General features: G+C 43.4%; 1 protein-coding gene across 3 annotated transcripts in view; it reads left to right on the forward strand.

The window, feature by feature from the left end:
- Window positions 1–15,504, forward strand: part of lingo1a (leucine rich repeat and Ig domain containing 1a) — a 194,769-nt gene that overhangs the window by 43,371 nt on the left and 135,894 nt on the right. The window contains exon 2 of one of the 3 annotated variants that reach the window (XM_070544135.1): window positions 13,446–13,512. The exons of 1 other annotated variant lie outside the window; for it this stretch is intronic. The gene's annotated coding sequence lies outside the window, so the exon portion shown is untranslated. Of the gene's footprint in view, window positions 1–9,488; window positions 13,513–15,504 lie in introns of those variants that run through there. One more of the 3 variants, XM_070544136.1, reaches the window with a different exon arrangement.

Consider the following 15,504-nt stretch of genomic DNA (forward strand, 5'->3'; position numbering starts at 1 on the left):
GCCTGACACACACTGTGGAGAGAAAATGGCAGGAACAAAGTGATAATGAGAGGGGGTGGGAGGGAGGGACGGTGAGAATTGCATCTCGTCTTAGATTCAGTGCCACTTTTTGTATCATCCTTCCATTTCTTCTCCTTCCACTTGGATTTTTACAGCCTGCTCCTCCCGTCTCCCTCTTCCTCTCTAAATATCTTTCATCCCGTTCCCATCTTGCATCATTTTATTAGGTCATCTCCAAACAGTTTTCTCTCCGTTTTGCTGCTTCCTGTCGGTGTCTCTCAACTCGACACAATCGTTAGTTTCACTTTGGAAAACTGCCACACAGGTCGGTCCTCTAAACACACGTCATTCATCCTCTTTGAGGATTTCACTGCTTCTTGATTTGAAGGTAACTTCCTCGTTGTTGTGCACCTCTCTCTCTCCCTTTTGGGGTTCTGGAATATCAACATTTTACCCACTTTGCCTTTTTTTGGAAGCTCCAGTAAAAGCTGAGGAGCTGCTGATGAGAAGCATCTAAAATAAACTTGAAATAAAAAAGCAACAGCAACTGAAAAAGGCAGACCCTTGAAGTGAAATGTGCCAAAAACATTAAACAAAGTCTCTGTAAAGACTTGAAAGGTGGCAGTAAAAAGGAGCCGTTTCTCCTTCAGAGAGCAGCAGCTAATGATCCCCAGCAAACGCGACACACACGTGTAATTCTCTTAAACGTATTTTGATGTAAATATCATCCATCTGCGTCTGGATTTAGGTCCTGCTGCCTGTTAGAGCTGTGGTGTACTGGTTAGTGAGGGATGCAGCGCTGCAGGCCAGCTCCTTTTGGTTTCACCTTTGGTTCAGTGTAAAGTGAATCTTTTGATGTCAAATCAATCAATCAAATCAAAGATACTTTATTAATCCCAGAGGGAAATTAGAGTTTCAGTACACACAATTCAGAGATCAGACATACATGGGCAAGACACATGACAAGAATTGGTGACTGTGGTCATTCGCAACCCTGCGTCACACTACCTTAATAGAGATCAGAGGGTTACAGTTATGGTCAGAAGTTTACATACACTTGTAAAAAATATAATATAATGGCTCTACTGAGTGTCCCGTTATTTCTAAAACTCTGATTTTTCTCTGATAGAGTGATTGGAACAGATACTTCTTTGTCACAAAAAACATTCATGAAGTTCGGTTCTTTAATGTCTTTATTATGGGTTAACAGAGAAAAGTGATCACATTTGCTGGGTCACAAATATACATACAGCAGTGCTAATATTTGGTTCCATGTCCCTTAGCCATTTTCAATTAGGTGCTTTTGGTAGCCATCCACAAGCTTCTGGCAAGCTTCTGGTTGAATCTTTGACCACTCCTCTTGACAGAATTGGTGAAGTTCAGTTAAATTTGATGGCTTTCTGACATGGACTTGTTTCTTCAGCACTGTCCACATGTTTTCAATGGGGTTTAAGTCAGGACTTTGGGAAGGCCATTCTAAAACCCTTATTCTAGCCTGATTTAGCCATTCCTTTACCACTTTTGATGTGTGTTTGGGGTCATTGTCCTGTTGGAACACCCAACTGCGCCCAAGACCCAACCTTCGTGCTGATGATTTTAGGTTATGTTGAAGAATGTGAAGGTAATCCTCCTTCTTCATTATCCCATTTACTCTCTGTAAAGCACCAGTTCCATTGGCAGCAAATCAGCCCCACAGCATAATATTCCCACCACCATGCTTGACTGTAGGCATGGTGTTCTTGGGGTTAAAGGCCTCACCTTTTCTCCTCCAAACATATTGCTGGGCATTGTGGCCAAAAAGCTCGATTTCCGTTTCGTCTGACCACAGAACTTTCCTCCAGAAGGTCTTATCTTTGTCCATGTGATCAGCAGCAAACTTCAATTGAGCCTTAAGGTGCCGCTTTTGGAGCAAGGGCTTCCCTCTTGCACGGCAGCCTCTCAGTCCATGGAGAAGCAAAACACGTTTGACTGTGGACAATGACACCTGTGTTCCAGCAGCTTCTAATTCTTGGCAGATCTGCTTTTTGGTGATTCTTGGTTCACTCTTTACCCTCCTGACCAATTTTCTCTCAGCAGCAGGTGATAGCTTGCGTTTTCTTCCTGATCTTGGCAGTGATGAAACAGTGCCATGCACCTTATACTTACAAACAATTGTTTGCACTGTTGCTCTTGGGACCTGCAGCTGCTTTGAAATGGCCCCAAGTGACTTTCCTGACTTGTTCAAGTCAATAATTCACTTTTTCAGATCCATGCTGAGCTCCTTTGACTTTCCCATTGTAGCGTTTGTGGGCGTTTGTATCCAATGAGCCCTATTTACCTGGCCTAAGAGAAGTCAACCGCTGTAGTCACTCATAATCACTCACAAGAAGTTAAAAGGCCATGCTATGAAGCTCAGTTCACTGACACGTTTCTAAGTCACCAAAATTTCTAGATCATGTTGCTGTATGTATATTTGTGACCCAGCAAATGTGATCACTTTTCTCTGTTAACCCATAATAAAGACATTAAAGAACCAAACTTCATGAATGTTTTTTGTGACAAAGAAGTATCTGTTCCAATCACTCTATCAGAGGAAAATCAGAGTTTTAGAAATAACGGGACACTCAGTAGAGCCATTATATTATATTTTTTACAAGTGTATGTAAACTTCTGACCACAACTGTACATGAGAGGTGGTTCAGGTGGAGGGAAAAAAAGGCACTTCAGAGTTACCCTCCACTGGAAGGGCAGCTTTGCTCTGCAAAAAAACACCTCAGACAGATATGCAACAGACTTCAGACAACACACAACATAAGTGTCCACTAGTTGGGGTGGTGGGTTGGGACTATCCCCACTTCAGTTCCTGCAGCCACGATAAGCAGCACATGTCACCTCAGTGTGGATGGGGGGGGAGCATTGAGGGTTCGAGGGTTGCAGTGACCCTGGAACGTTTCAGCGGCCTTCCTGCAGTCCCGCCCAGGCTGGGAAAGGATACAGAGTTGAGTTGCCATAGCGACGGCACATTCCACATATCTTCTGAGGGGGGAGTTTTCGTTGGAGCCTTGCAGGCTCAAGGGCGCCAGATTCCGATTAGAAATTGTTTTGGGGCCAGACAGAGATAATTTCCTCTCTGTCTTATAGTTTGTTGGTCCTCAACCTCTCAAAATCCCAATAATGGACTATCCCAATCCGTGCTGATTTGTCCACTCTCTCCTTGATGGCATCCATCTTTTGTGCCAATGAATGAATCTCGGCCAAAGTTCCAAGCTCACGATTCATCTCGACAATTATGTGAGTCTGTGAATTCACAGCGCAGTGCAAACCATCTCTGAGCTCCGGGATCAGGCCAATATTCCTTGACAGCTCGTTAATTTTCCGGTAAGCCAGGTAGCCTCCAAGGCTAATGAGCAGGAAACCTGACACCAACACCACAAATATCCACACGTCTTCAGAGTCCTCCACAGACAGCTGGTCTGTCCCAGAGGGGCATCCGGGAGCCCCTTCTCCCGTTCTCATTGTTGAAAAAAATTTATTGTTGTCTCCAAGTTAGTTTGGTGAACAATTCTTTTCGACATTCACTGGCCATTTTATTAAGTACACCATGCTGGAGCCGTGTTAGACCTCCTTTTACCTTCAGAATCATCTTCATTCTTCTTGTCATGGATCCAACCAGCTGTTGTAAACCTTCTCAGAGGCTCTGGTCCATCCTGACATGAAAACTCCATCCATGATGAGAACCTCCCTTCCACACCCGAATGGTTCTAGAGTGGACTGAGATCTGGTGACTGTGGAGGCCGTTGGAGCTCAGCAAACTTCTGGTCATGTTCTAGGAACCAGTTAGAGATGATCTGAGCTTTGTGACATGGTGCATGATCCTGCTGAAAGTATCACCAGAAGATGGGCCCTTGTGGTCATAAAGGGATGGAGGTGGTCGGCAACTATACTCAGGTAGGCTGTGGTGTTTCTTCTAGGCTCAAGAGGCACCATAGGTGGTTTTCCAGGAGCACTACTCAGAGCAACTCAGACCGGTGCAGCTCGGCCCGACCTCTATTCGGTTCGGTATTTTCCCTCTACGTTCTCCCCTAGTTTTAGTCCTGCTCCGTTGAGGTACCTGGCAAGTCTGAGTCGGGCCGGCATCGTGATTCTGGCCGCTGATTGGCTAGGGAGCAAAGTCACTGGTTGCTCCGGAGTTTTGTGCCTTCTGCTTCACTGCCTGCAGCCATTTCCTGGTTCAGAGTCTGACAAAAAGCCACAAACTGAGCAGAATGTCCAGCAACACCATAATTTATCAGCTGAGTCGTATTTCTGTAGCCTAGTGAACTAGACCAAATTCTTGCTTTGCAAAGTTTGGTCTAGGAACGCTCCACTGGAACCTCTGCAGTCACTAACAGCATTCTGGCTGGCCAATCACAGCTCTCTAGAGGGGTTTCCGTCACGATATGCTGGAGGTTGGTAGGACCCAAAATGCAGGAACCCAAGATGACACGAGGCAGGTGATAATATAAAGAAAAATCCTTTATTTTGAAGGATGAACCAAAGAATAAATCCAAGGCAGGGAGCCAAAGTCCAAAATCCAAAATCAAAACTAGAGACAAAAGAACACTGGAGACTAGAGAAGACTGACAGAATAACCACAATGGACCGAAAAGACAGGGCTTAAATACACAGGGAGGAGTAATTAGGGAAAATGGCAGCAGGTGTGTGGAGTGAGGGCTGGAGGGAAGACAGGTGAATATAATTATCTAACTGGGAAAACAGAAACAGAGGAGAGCAAATAAACCTAAAACACAAAGCCAAACAACATCTAAAGACAGAGGGAAGGGTTCACACACACATACACACACGGACACACACATAAACTCACAGACACATACACACACTAACACACACACATATACTGAGCCGGGGAACAAGAAGCTGGAGCTACAAACTGGAGGAGGCTGAGGATGACTAAATGAACATCAGACCTGAGGGGATGATATGAAGGCCTACAAACAGAAGACACATAAATGAGACGCAGACAAAAGACACATGAGGGCGCTATGAGACACAGAAGGGAATCTAGAGAGGGATGGAGAAACATCAGGAGACACATAAGGAAGACGCAGACGCAGACCATGACAGTTTCAAACACATAAAGAGCTGTGATTGGTCCAAAATGGTGGGCCAATCATAGTGCTCTATCTGCTTAGTGAACAAATCACAGAGCTTTATCTGCTTTGTGGGCCAATCAAGGCACTCTATATGTCTGGTGGGTGGGATGATGCAACAGAGTGAAACAAGATGGCAACAGCTCATTTGAAACAGCTTTTACATCAGTTTGGACTATCAGAACTTGGGCTTCATTAGAATCAGGAGCAGATATATGTATTTAAGAGCTTTTTTTTTTTAGAAAAAATGATGTGTTTTCTCCTTCTTCAACTGCGGACCACCTCATTTAGCGATAGCTGTTGTGGTGAGTATGTCACATTCATTGTCCAGTAGCATGCGGAGATCATTTGAAAGACAACGGTAGAGCCCGCCCCACAACCGAGAGCCGCCAATGAAGCGTTGCCATACTAAATAATACATTTATTATTATATTACCATTATAATAATATTATAATATGTGTTATAATACATTTATTTAGTCTGGCTTGCCAGGCTAGTTTACTGTTTACTGATCCCCTCGTGTTGTTTTGACATGAATAAAAATCGTGCATCCGCCCCCCCTAACCCACCCACCCTGGCCGACTCACACCGGGCTGTACAGAGCTGTTTCAGGCTGAGGGCTCCTGGAAAACCACCTGAAGAGGTGTGAGACCAGAACATCCTACCACCATGATACCACAAGCGGCAGCTGAATCTGTGAAACGTAGCCTCAGGTTCCTGTTCTTAGCTGACAGGAGAGACACCTGGTGTGGTCTTCTGCTGCAGGAGTCCACCTGGAGCTGCTGGTGTGCTTTTGCAGATCTTGGTAGGAACCAGTGTTGGTCGTTTTTATCACCTAGAACCAGTCTGCCAGTCTCTGTAGACCCTGGAGAAGATTCTTGAGAGTACCTAGAGAAAACCCACATCTGAACAGATAAAACCAGCAAACTCCACACAGGAAGGCCCAACCAGGTTTTGAACAAAGAGCTGATCAGCTCAATGCAACTACTCCTTCAGAGTCCTACAGTCTGAACTCTTAAATGAAACTGTTTCTCTTTGTAAGCGTTTCACACACAAATGTTTCATTTCCTCTTTACTGGAATTGTGCACATCGCTCACATATTTGCTTTTTATTAAATTCACATTCAGGTTTAATGGAAGTTATAGAATCTGATGATTTCATCAAAATATGGCTTCCTCAGCATGTGAGTGAGTGAGTGAGTGAGTGAGTGAGTGAGTGAGTGAGTGAGTGAAAGTCTAGGAAATAAAAAAGAACATCAGCAGAATCATAAAACTACAAGAAACTGACAGATCCAGCTACAGAAACCAAAGATCCCCAATAAAACTGAGGACATGTGAGAAACATCCAGACAGTGTAAAAAGAATGAGAAGTGTGTTTTAGTTGGACTTGAGTTTGTGCTGTTGTTGGTTTGTAACCGTCACGGTGCGTCAGAGGCATCAATAACTCATCTCACATATTAAATTAGAGCCCTGTAATCAGAACATAATGAACACTCTGTCCGCATGTGTTCAGCTAAAGAGTGTCTGGAGCAAATGAAACTTTAATCAACAAAGGTGCGCATATGTGGCTTGTATCACTGCGTACTCCAGTAGGACTAACACACAAGGAACATCTCAGAAGTCAATAAGAAACAATAAGAGAGCTAGAAGCTAACGGGGTTAAGTCAACCGAAGCATGTATTTATCTGAGAAACACCAGGATGAACTGGTGGCTGTTCTATGTTGAACAAAGTCAAATGTTAAGAACGCGAGTGTTCATCATTACTAAAACCACCCGACACTCTAAAGCTGGTGTAATGAATTAGATTACGTGTTATTTAATGAGCCATAAGGCGTAGGATTCCATAGGAAATATGAAATCCACCTTACGGATCTGTGAGGTTATTTAACCAGAAGATTGGAACTTTTTATTGCAGGGATTAGATAACAGCTTCGTATTCACTCAGAGACAACAGAAGAGAGAGAGTCAAGTCTAAAAGTTAAGAATTTTATTACCAACAAATTAAACTAGACTGACTTTAAAACTAAATGTATGCTGTAACTAAAGTGGATGAGACGGTGAATGGATGACGTGTGATGTTAATCAGAACCAGCAAATCCGAAGAAGTGATTAGTTCTGACGGGAACTGAAGGTGATGTCTTCGCATTAAGCTTTGGTTAGGAGGTTCATAAACACATGAGACACCATTTGCTGATCTACCTACCCTTCGTGGAAGTCCCCTTTAGATCAGGAATCATTTCATTCCGTTGCCCTGGGCACTACTTACAGAGCTGGATAATAATATTACACACATTATCCACTTTCCACATATTTCAAACTAAGACCGGACACAGGCTTTGGTACCAGAGCCTCCACCAGAGGAGACCTTCAGATTCCCTACAGGAAAACAGCGTTCGGAAAAACAGTGTCGTCAGAAAGCAACGAAAACTAAACCGCACATGTTTGGACTTTTAATAACTTGCTTATTTGTTGTTTGTCTGTTTTATTGGAACGTTTTTTTATGAGTTTTGAAGATGATCTGAATTGTATCAGATGTATAAATATTACATGTGTATAACTTATTGTTTTATACAGGTAAAAACGTGTAGTGGAGATAAATCTACCTACATTTTACTTTACAACACTTTGTTTTGTTTTCTTGTTTTTATTTAACTATTTTCCTGTCCTGTCTGTCTCTCATCTTCCTGCATCTCCTCTAAACTCTCCAGAAAAACTGCTGCCTGGATTCTTACTTTTTCACCTCATCAGTTACTTTTGAGCAGATCAAAGGGATCTCCTGACCACAAAGTGGAGAGCGCGTTTCTATGCTGCGTCAGTGAGGTTAAATCACCGCAGCACAGGTGAAGAGCTCCGCAGTAGCAGAGCGCTTCAGGCACAAATAAGACAGAAAGTAGAGAACATGTGCGGACATGAACGACCGTGTGTTAATTATAGTTTTTGGGTTGCACCACTTTGAGAATGGACTGTGCGCTGGATGCAGCTGCCTGGAGAGCACCAACGATCAGCGCTGTGCCGCTCCCTGTGCTTTCCACTCAACAGAACCCCCGGTATGTTGAGAGTCCGTAAATAATGCAATATAGGTGGAAACCTTTTTTCCGGCTCTCCCTGGATGTGTAGGATATATAGCTCCCCCATAATTTGATCCCTGCTTCTGGATGAAAAACCAAACATTTTCATCAATACAAGGACCCCGCCCGGACTGCTAACTTGGGAGAGACATTAATTCCCAGGTATGTGATATTCCCTGACTCTAATTGTGTATTAAGCAAATTGACAAAAGAGAAATTAATTGGTAGAACTTTGGATTTTAACCAGTTTATAGAGTAATCTGAAACTCTTGAAAAAGAGTTTCAGTTCTACTGAATGGGAGAGAGAGGATTGAGAATTCTGGAGAAAGAGTAAAACATCAACTGCATAAAGACTGATCTTATGTTCTATTTTCTTATACTTTCTGCCTGTAATACCTGTTGTTTGCAATACCTTGTTGTTTTGGGGCAGCAGCAGCTCAACAGGTTGAGCGGGTTGTCCAGTAATCGGAAGGCTGCAGGTTCGATCCCAGCTCCGGACAGAGAATTCAGCTGTTGTGTCCTTGGGCAAGACACTTAACCCACCTTGCCTGCTGGTGGTGGTCGGAGGGACCGGTGGCGCCTGTGCTCGGCAGCCTCGCCTCTGTCAGTGCGCCCCAGGGCAGCTGTGGCTACATTGTAGCTCATCACCATCGGTGTGTGAATGATTGTGTGAATGGATGAATGATACACTGTAGTGTAAAGCGCTTTGGAGTCCTTACTCTGAGAGGCGCTATACAAGTGCGGGTCATTTGCCTAATTGCTGCCGCTAGTAGTTCGATAAAGATAGCAAACAGTGAGGGGGAGAGTGGGCATCCCTGCCTGGTCCCCCTCTGAAGACAGAAGCTAGCTGATATTTGGTCATTTGTCCTGACACTTGCAGTTGGTGAACTGTATAATGTTTGTAGCCAGTTTATGAAGAAGTTCCCAATCCCAAATTTATGTAAAGTTGCAAATAAGAACTTCCAGTTAACTCTATCAAAAGCCTTTTCTGCATCTAGAGATAATATACTAGTTTCTATGTTTCTACTGCAAGCATGGACGTAATTTTCACTTTAGAAGTGGGGGGGACACAGGGGTGTTGGTGGGAGGGGTATCTTTACAGTATGTTCTAATAGGAAACATGCTTCAACAGAAAAGGTTTTTTTCTGCTTGGTCCTAGAGCTCAACCAGTGTCAATTTATAAAGTAATATTGTTTTTGGATGGTAAAAAGTGCAGGGGTCAAAACTTGACTTTGGAAAAAGTGGGGGGGACATGTCCCCCCCCCCCCCCCCCCCCCCCAAAAAAAATTACGTCCATGACTGCAAGAGAAATCTATCAAATTAAGTAATCTACGTGAGTTAGTGGATGACTGTCTACCCTTACTGAAACCAGTTTGGTCAGGATGTATTATGAAGGGGGTTGTGTTGTTTTTAAGTATGACCTGACCCTGCGGGAGCATATAGAGATTAAAAGGGTAGGGGTCCTAGAATTGAGCCTTGGGGGAACCCACATGTCATGGTGATCCACTTTGATTGGTAGTTCTTAATAGAGACGACATAGCCCCTGTCTTTGAGATAGGACTGGAACCAGCCAAGCACTGTGCCTGGTAGTCCCACCCAGTTAGTGAGTGTGCCCAGAAGGATGTTACAGTCCACAGTACCAAAGCTGCACTGAGGTCAGGCATCATCAGGACAGATGCTTTACCTCAATCAGTGTTGAGACGAATGTTGTTTAATACCTTGATCTGTGCAGTCTCTGTGCTGTGGTGCTGTCTAAAGCCTGACTGAAGACTGTCCATAATGTTATTTGACTCTAAATAGTTGTTTATTTGGATCTTTACCGCCTTTTCAGTGATTTTTCCAATCAGAGGGAGCAAACAGAACTCGAGAATTGTTAATGTTATCATTGATGACTTTAGATAGCTATGTTCATGAAGTTCTAATTAAGAAAATGGTTGGTTGATGAATTTTTGTGTTTTATTTTTAAGAAACCAGTTTTTGTCGAGATTGGACAAAAAAAATTTTATTTTTAAAGGGACAATGCGGAGTTTGACATTTTTATGCTCGTGATTGCCCCCTCAGGCCAAATGTGTAACTGCCGCTTCATTACTAAGCTTGTGCACGAGGCGTGCGTGCTGTACGTGCACACTCCTGAACACAACAACAGCTGAGCCAGTCCCATACCGGTGCAGTTTAACGGTTTGCCAGCATGACTTTGACAGAGGTAATAATAATATAATAATTAAGATATTTAGACCAAATCCATTTGGACTGTATATTTTTCAAGTGGCTAAATTCATAGCGAAGTGAACAGAATGAAGAAGCACCAAAAATTTATAAAGGACATTTGTGAGTGGTCCCTTTAAAACAGCGACTCCTCAGGATTACTCACCCATGCCCCATAGGACTTCTGGACGCAGCTCTGAAACATTCTCCAATCCTCCTAACCGACCCGCTCTCCTGCTCTCCTCACGCACCCTCTCCTGGACCCCTCACTTGTATACACCCCAGCTCTCAACCTGCCCTCCCTCATTCCTGCGCTTCCCCAACTCCCAGTAAAGCCGGGTGTACACTATACGACTTTTTCACTTTTTTGAGCCGATTTTCCACTCGTGCGAGAATCCACAAGATCGGGGCGAGTTTTGCGCCGAGCGTCAGAGGGTTACGAGAGGCGATTAACACCATGTGACCAGCTACCAATCAGCAATCGTGAGCTCGCACGGACTTCTGGCGTGTTCGATATTTTGCTCGTCCCTCGTGAGGGTGGGTGGGTCCTCCTGCAGCTCTCCCGAAGGACAACAAGCAAAACAAGACAAAAAAGTCTGACGTGTTGAGTAAAAACTGCTATTTTTAGCGTTGCTACAAGACGTACAGTGTGAGCAGTCAGATCGCATCCGAGAACTGGGTCGTACAGTGTGAGCACATGACTCGTGAGATCTGCCCTGCGAGGAAGTCGTACAGTTTGAGCTGAAGCTGAGTGCTACGAGTGTAAAAGTCGCACAGTGCCCGCCCAGCTTTAGTCTTTTCCCTGCACCCACCAAGTTAAGACTTACCTCCCTGGACTCACCTGTATCTGCGCTCCCCTCCTCAGACGCTGTGCTCCCGTTTCTCGATCCCCACTGGACTTACCAGTGCGCCTTCTGTTCCCGTTTACAATAAATATTATTTTTTACCATCATTCTGTGAGTTGTTGTGATTCTGCATGTCTTGGGTTAGACATATCCCCCAAACCAGGTCAACAATGAGGTCCAGTATCAGCGACACTGATACCTATACTTTGCTCAAAGTTGTTTTTGTTAGAAAAATGAAACAAAGTCATATATTTTGATTATAACTTTGTACAGATGAGTCTGCCTGGAAGTTTCTTTGTTAATAACCCTCACCAGTTACTGAAAATCTAGAGCCTACATGCTGGACAGAGGCTGGAGGTCCTTCACTATCACGTGAGTGTTGTTGCTCTTGGAGAATCATCTACATTTAATTGAAATACACAGAGAACATAAAACGATGGAGTCACATCATTAAATGCTGCATCTTATGGAGATTCTACAGCAGGCGTGGGGAACCCTGGTCCTCAAGGGCCGATATCCTGCACGTCTTTGCTCCAACACGTCTGATTCAGTGGTTGATTCACCTGTGCAGCAGCTCATCAAGCTCTGTGGAAGCCTGTTAATCACCTGCTGATTGAAATCAGGTGTGTTGAAGCCGGGTTGAAACTAAAATATGCTGGATACCAGCCCTCGATGGACCACTGTTCCCCACCCCTGCTCTACAGCTTCCACCGAGGAAAAAGGAAAGAGGAGTTCATACACACCTGCTGTTTTATCAAGAACACTTTGACAAATATTAAAGTTGCCTATAAATGAAATAATTAAATGTTTGTTTATACTTACATTGTGAAATAGTCAGTAAACCATCAGTCAAAATATGCCGACTAATTGAGAATAATGCAACTTTAATATTATATATAAATGATACTGTTATCAGTCTAATTTATGGAAAGCTTTCTGCTTTTTTAAAGTTAATCAGATGCATTTTAAACACTCTTGGTTCATTTACCTACTTTAAATTAGTCTACTCTATTTTAAACCCCACTTGAACAACAATAGCTTTATTAAATGCTTGGATTTCAGGGCCTGATGATACTCCAACTAAAATTCACGCAGCTATTAATTGTAGCATTTATCGTTTGCTTTCCATACTTTTTATTTAAATTTGAATAAGTGGGATGCCATAGTTTTAAAAATACAGAAGACTTGATTGAATAACAGCACAAAAACCAAAGCCTGTAGCAGACACATGTAAGTAACTGTCCTGAATTCAGCAGCTTTATATTCTCACCGGTAGCATGTCTGTTTCTTCATGTTAGCAGCTCCCTCCTCTCCTCCTCAGACCTCCTCACCATGACGTTTTCATAATCTCCCATGATTTATTTTCTAGATGTATAACGAGGTTAGTGGTGCTACTGCAATACCCCACAGTCTTCCTACAGTTAACAGACTTCTTTGCTGCTGCAGTAGCACCAAAGCAGCTCCTCACATGACTGTTTACTCTCTGCTATGTTCACTCTGGCAAACCGTGAGCTTCCAGCTGCAGCATAAACAAAAGGGAGTGCAATGTACGCCCCCAAGTAGCGGCGCTAGGTACTTAAATTAAGCCGTATCACGCAGCACGGTTGAGAGAAGAAGTAGTTCCAGTAAAAAAAAAATCATTTTTGAAAATCAATACATTTAAAGTACTCAAATATCGATACTTTAATGAGAGTATAAATTCCAAAAGGCAAATAGCTAGAATCAGAGTATCAATCCTACGCACATCCCTATTGAAAGCATCAACAACCCTTTTCACCCAAGTATTTAGGAAGAATTTCTTACCTCTAAGGCAACAGTGATGCCAACTGCAGGTCTTGTGTCATACCGAGAGACTCCCAGCATTTTCCATTTCTCAAATGCTGGACCGATGTTCATTCTTGTCCTTTGTCTTCCGCGATCAGACTCGACTTTTGCCCTTTTTGTCATGGTGGAGTACACTCTCGGTTTCTTTGTCTTGATTGGGTTCTGGTTTGGAGTTTTGTTGGTACTTGAAGCAGCTCTCTTCTTGCTCTTGCTACCAAAACCACCTCTCGCTCTGCCGCTAAGCTAGAGAAAGCAAATGCTACGGGCTGTGCCCGAGCGTGAACGCGCATGGCATCATCACGCTTCCTCTGGAAGGCACCGAGGGAGCGTGCTTGTTTGACCCGTACGTGCTCTTTTTCTGTGATTTTACAGGAATGCAGAGGCAATCATGTAAAAATGCCAGGGACCATTCCACAGGACCAGGGCGTTGCAGCAGAATGTAAGAGGAAGACATTTTAAACTTCTATACATGTATGGATAAACTTCCACATAATCCCTTAAAATACTGACTAAGTAATGACTTGTTCCTCCTCTGTTCCTTAGAAAACTACCCTTAGTGTTATTTCCTATTAATTACAGCAAAATGTGACCTTTTCTGCATGAAGGAAACCATGCACATGAGCCTGACTAGTGGAGAGTTTGTTGCAGGTGATGCAGAGAACTAAAACTACGAGGTGCTTCCCTTTGCGAGGCAGAGATGGATGGTGCAGAGACTTACAGAGGAGGCTTTGATTTGGAACGGCTCAGACAGACAGCTGCAAAAATTAGCTTGGACAAGCGCAGTATTGAGAGTCAATGACTGATGTTACTTGTTTCATAATTGATCAGATCTAGCAGGTTCACGGTTGGTACATGTCACAGGAGAATTTGACATTGCTTCGTCAAATTAGGTTTCTTTTGTACGGACCCAGAGGCTTTGTAAAAATTCGGCCCATTGCCTCAGACTGAAAGCTGAGGCTTAGAGAGATGTGAGTGGCGCAGCCATCCGGCTGTAACTGCTTAGGCGGTGGAGCTGAAAGAGATGAAAGCCAGATTGTTAGCATCAGTGACATCACTGCAGAGCGGGAGTTGCGTCAGCGTCTTCAAACAGTCCTAAAATACCAAAGAAGGGCTGACTGTCTATTTTTGTGATAACAGAGTGGGCCCATGAGAATCTGTTGACAATGTTAGTAATCACAGCTGTCCAGATTTTAACCACAAAGCTTACGTCTGCTGACTTGACTCAATATCATAAATGATGGATCATTTGATGGTCTAAAAATCATTTCAATTCAATTCAATTCAAAAATACTTTATTAATCCCAGAGGGAAATTGATAGCTGTAGTAGCTCAGAATAATATCAATAATCAAGTCATCAAAGTGTTATTGTATATTACAATGGCTGTTGGCAGGAAGGATCTCCAGTAGCGGTCAGTGTTGCAGTGAAACTGAAGAAGTCTCTGACTGAAGACACTGTTCCATTGTCGGACAGTCTTGTGAAGAGAACGCTCAGGGTTGTCCATAATTTTCTTGATTCTATGGAGAATCCTTCTTTGCATTATCTCCTCCAGCGGTTCCACAGTCGTCCCCAGAAGAGAACGAGCCTTTGTTATTAGGCTGTTGAGCCTTTTCAGGTCCCTGCTTCTGATGCTGACCAGCACCTGATTTATCATTGCCCATTATGATCGATGGAAGAGATGGTTTGAATTTCCTCTTTCTCTGTCTCCATTTTGCTCCTGCTCTGCATCCACGCTTCTTGCGTTTTAGCTCATTTTGGGATTTGTGGCTTCAGTTGAGGTATTATTTCAACCTTTCCAATGTTAATCAGCTGCTCCCGATTGTAAACCAGCTTGTTACCATGGTTACGCATCATAAATGCTCAAAAAGTGAAAAAAGTGAAAAAAATTGCAGTAAAAATCCTCCAAGCTTCACAGCACCAGAAACAGAAAAGTAAAATGTCCAAAAATACAGTTTTTCTTGAGAAACTAGAAGAAAAAATGTCCCAAAAAAGGCAAAACTTACATATAGTCAACAGAGCTACTCCAACATGCAGCCACCCAGAGCAGCGCAGTTCCGGAATAAACACTTAAACACTTGGTGCTGTCTAACGAAGTTGCATAACTGACTAATATTCCATGAATATTGTGACTGGAGGAGAGCTCCAGCTGATGGTACAGTTATTTTCTGTACTGGAGGGGTGGTACCATCTGATGGTCCTGCAGTGTGGTCACAGGCTGACACTAGGAATGAGTGCCTTTGTGTAATACCGACTCCATAGCAGCATCTCCAGCAGACAACAAAGCACACTCTACTTTCCTAATGAGTCTCTCAGCATCAGCAGTCGTCACGCTGCGGTCTCAGCGTACAGCAGCATTGTCAGCACTCACTCGTAAAATATCCGTGAGAAGTAAACGAGTCTCTTTCAGGTTTAGCATGTCTGTAGTTTTATCT

This window comes from Nothobranchius furzeri, chromosome 14, assembly GCF_043380555.1.
Source record: "Nothobranchius furzeri strain GRZ-AD chromosome 14, NfurGRZ-RIMD1, whole genome shotgun sequence".
NCBI classification, from domain to species: domain Eukaryota; kingdom Metazoa; phylum Chordata; class Actinopteri; order Cyprinodontiformes; family Nothobranchiidae; genus Nothobranchius; species Nothobranchius furzeri.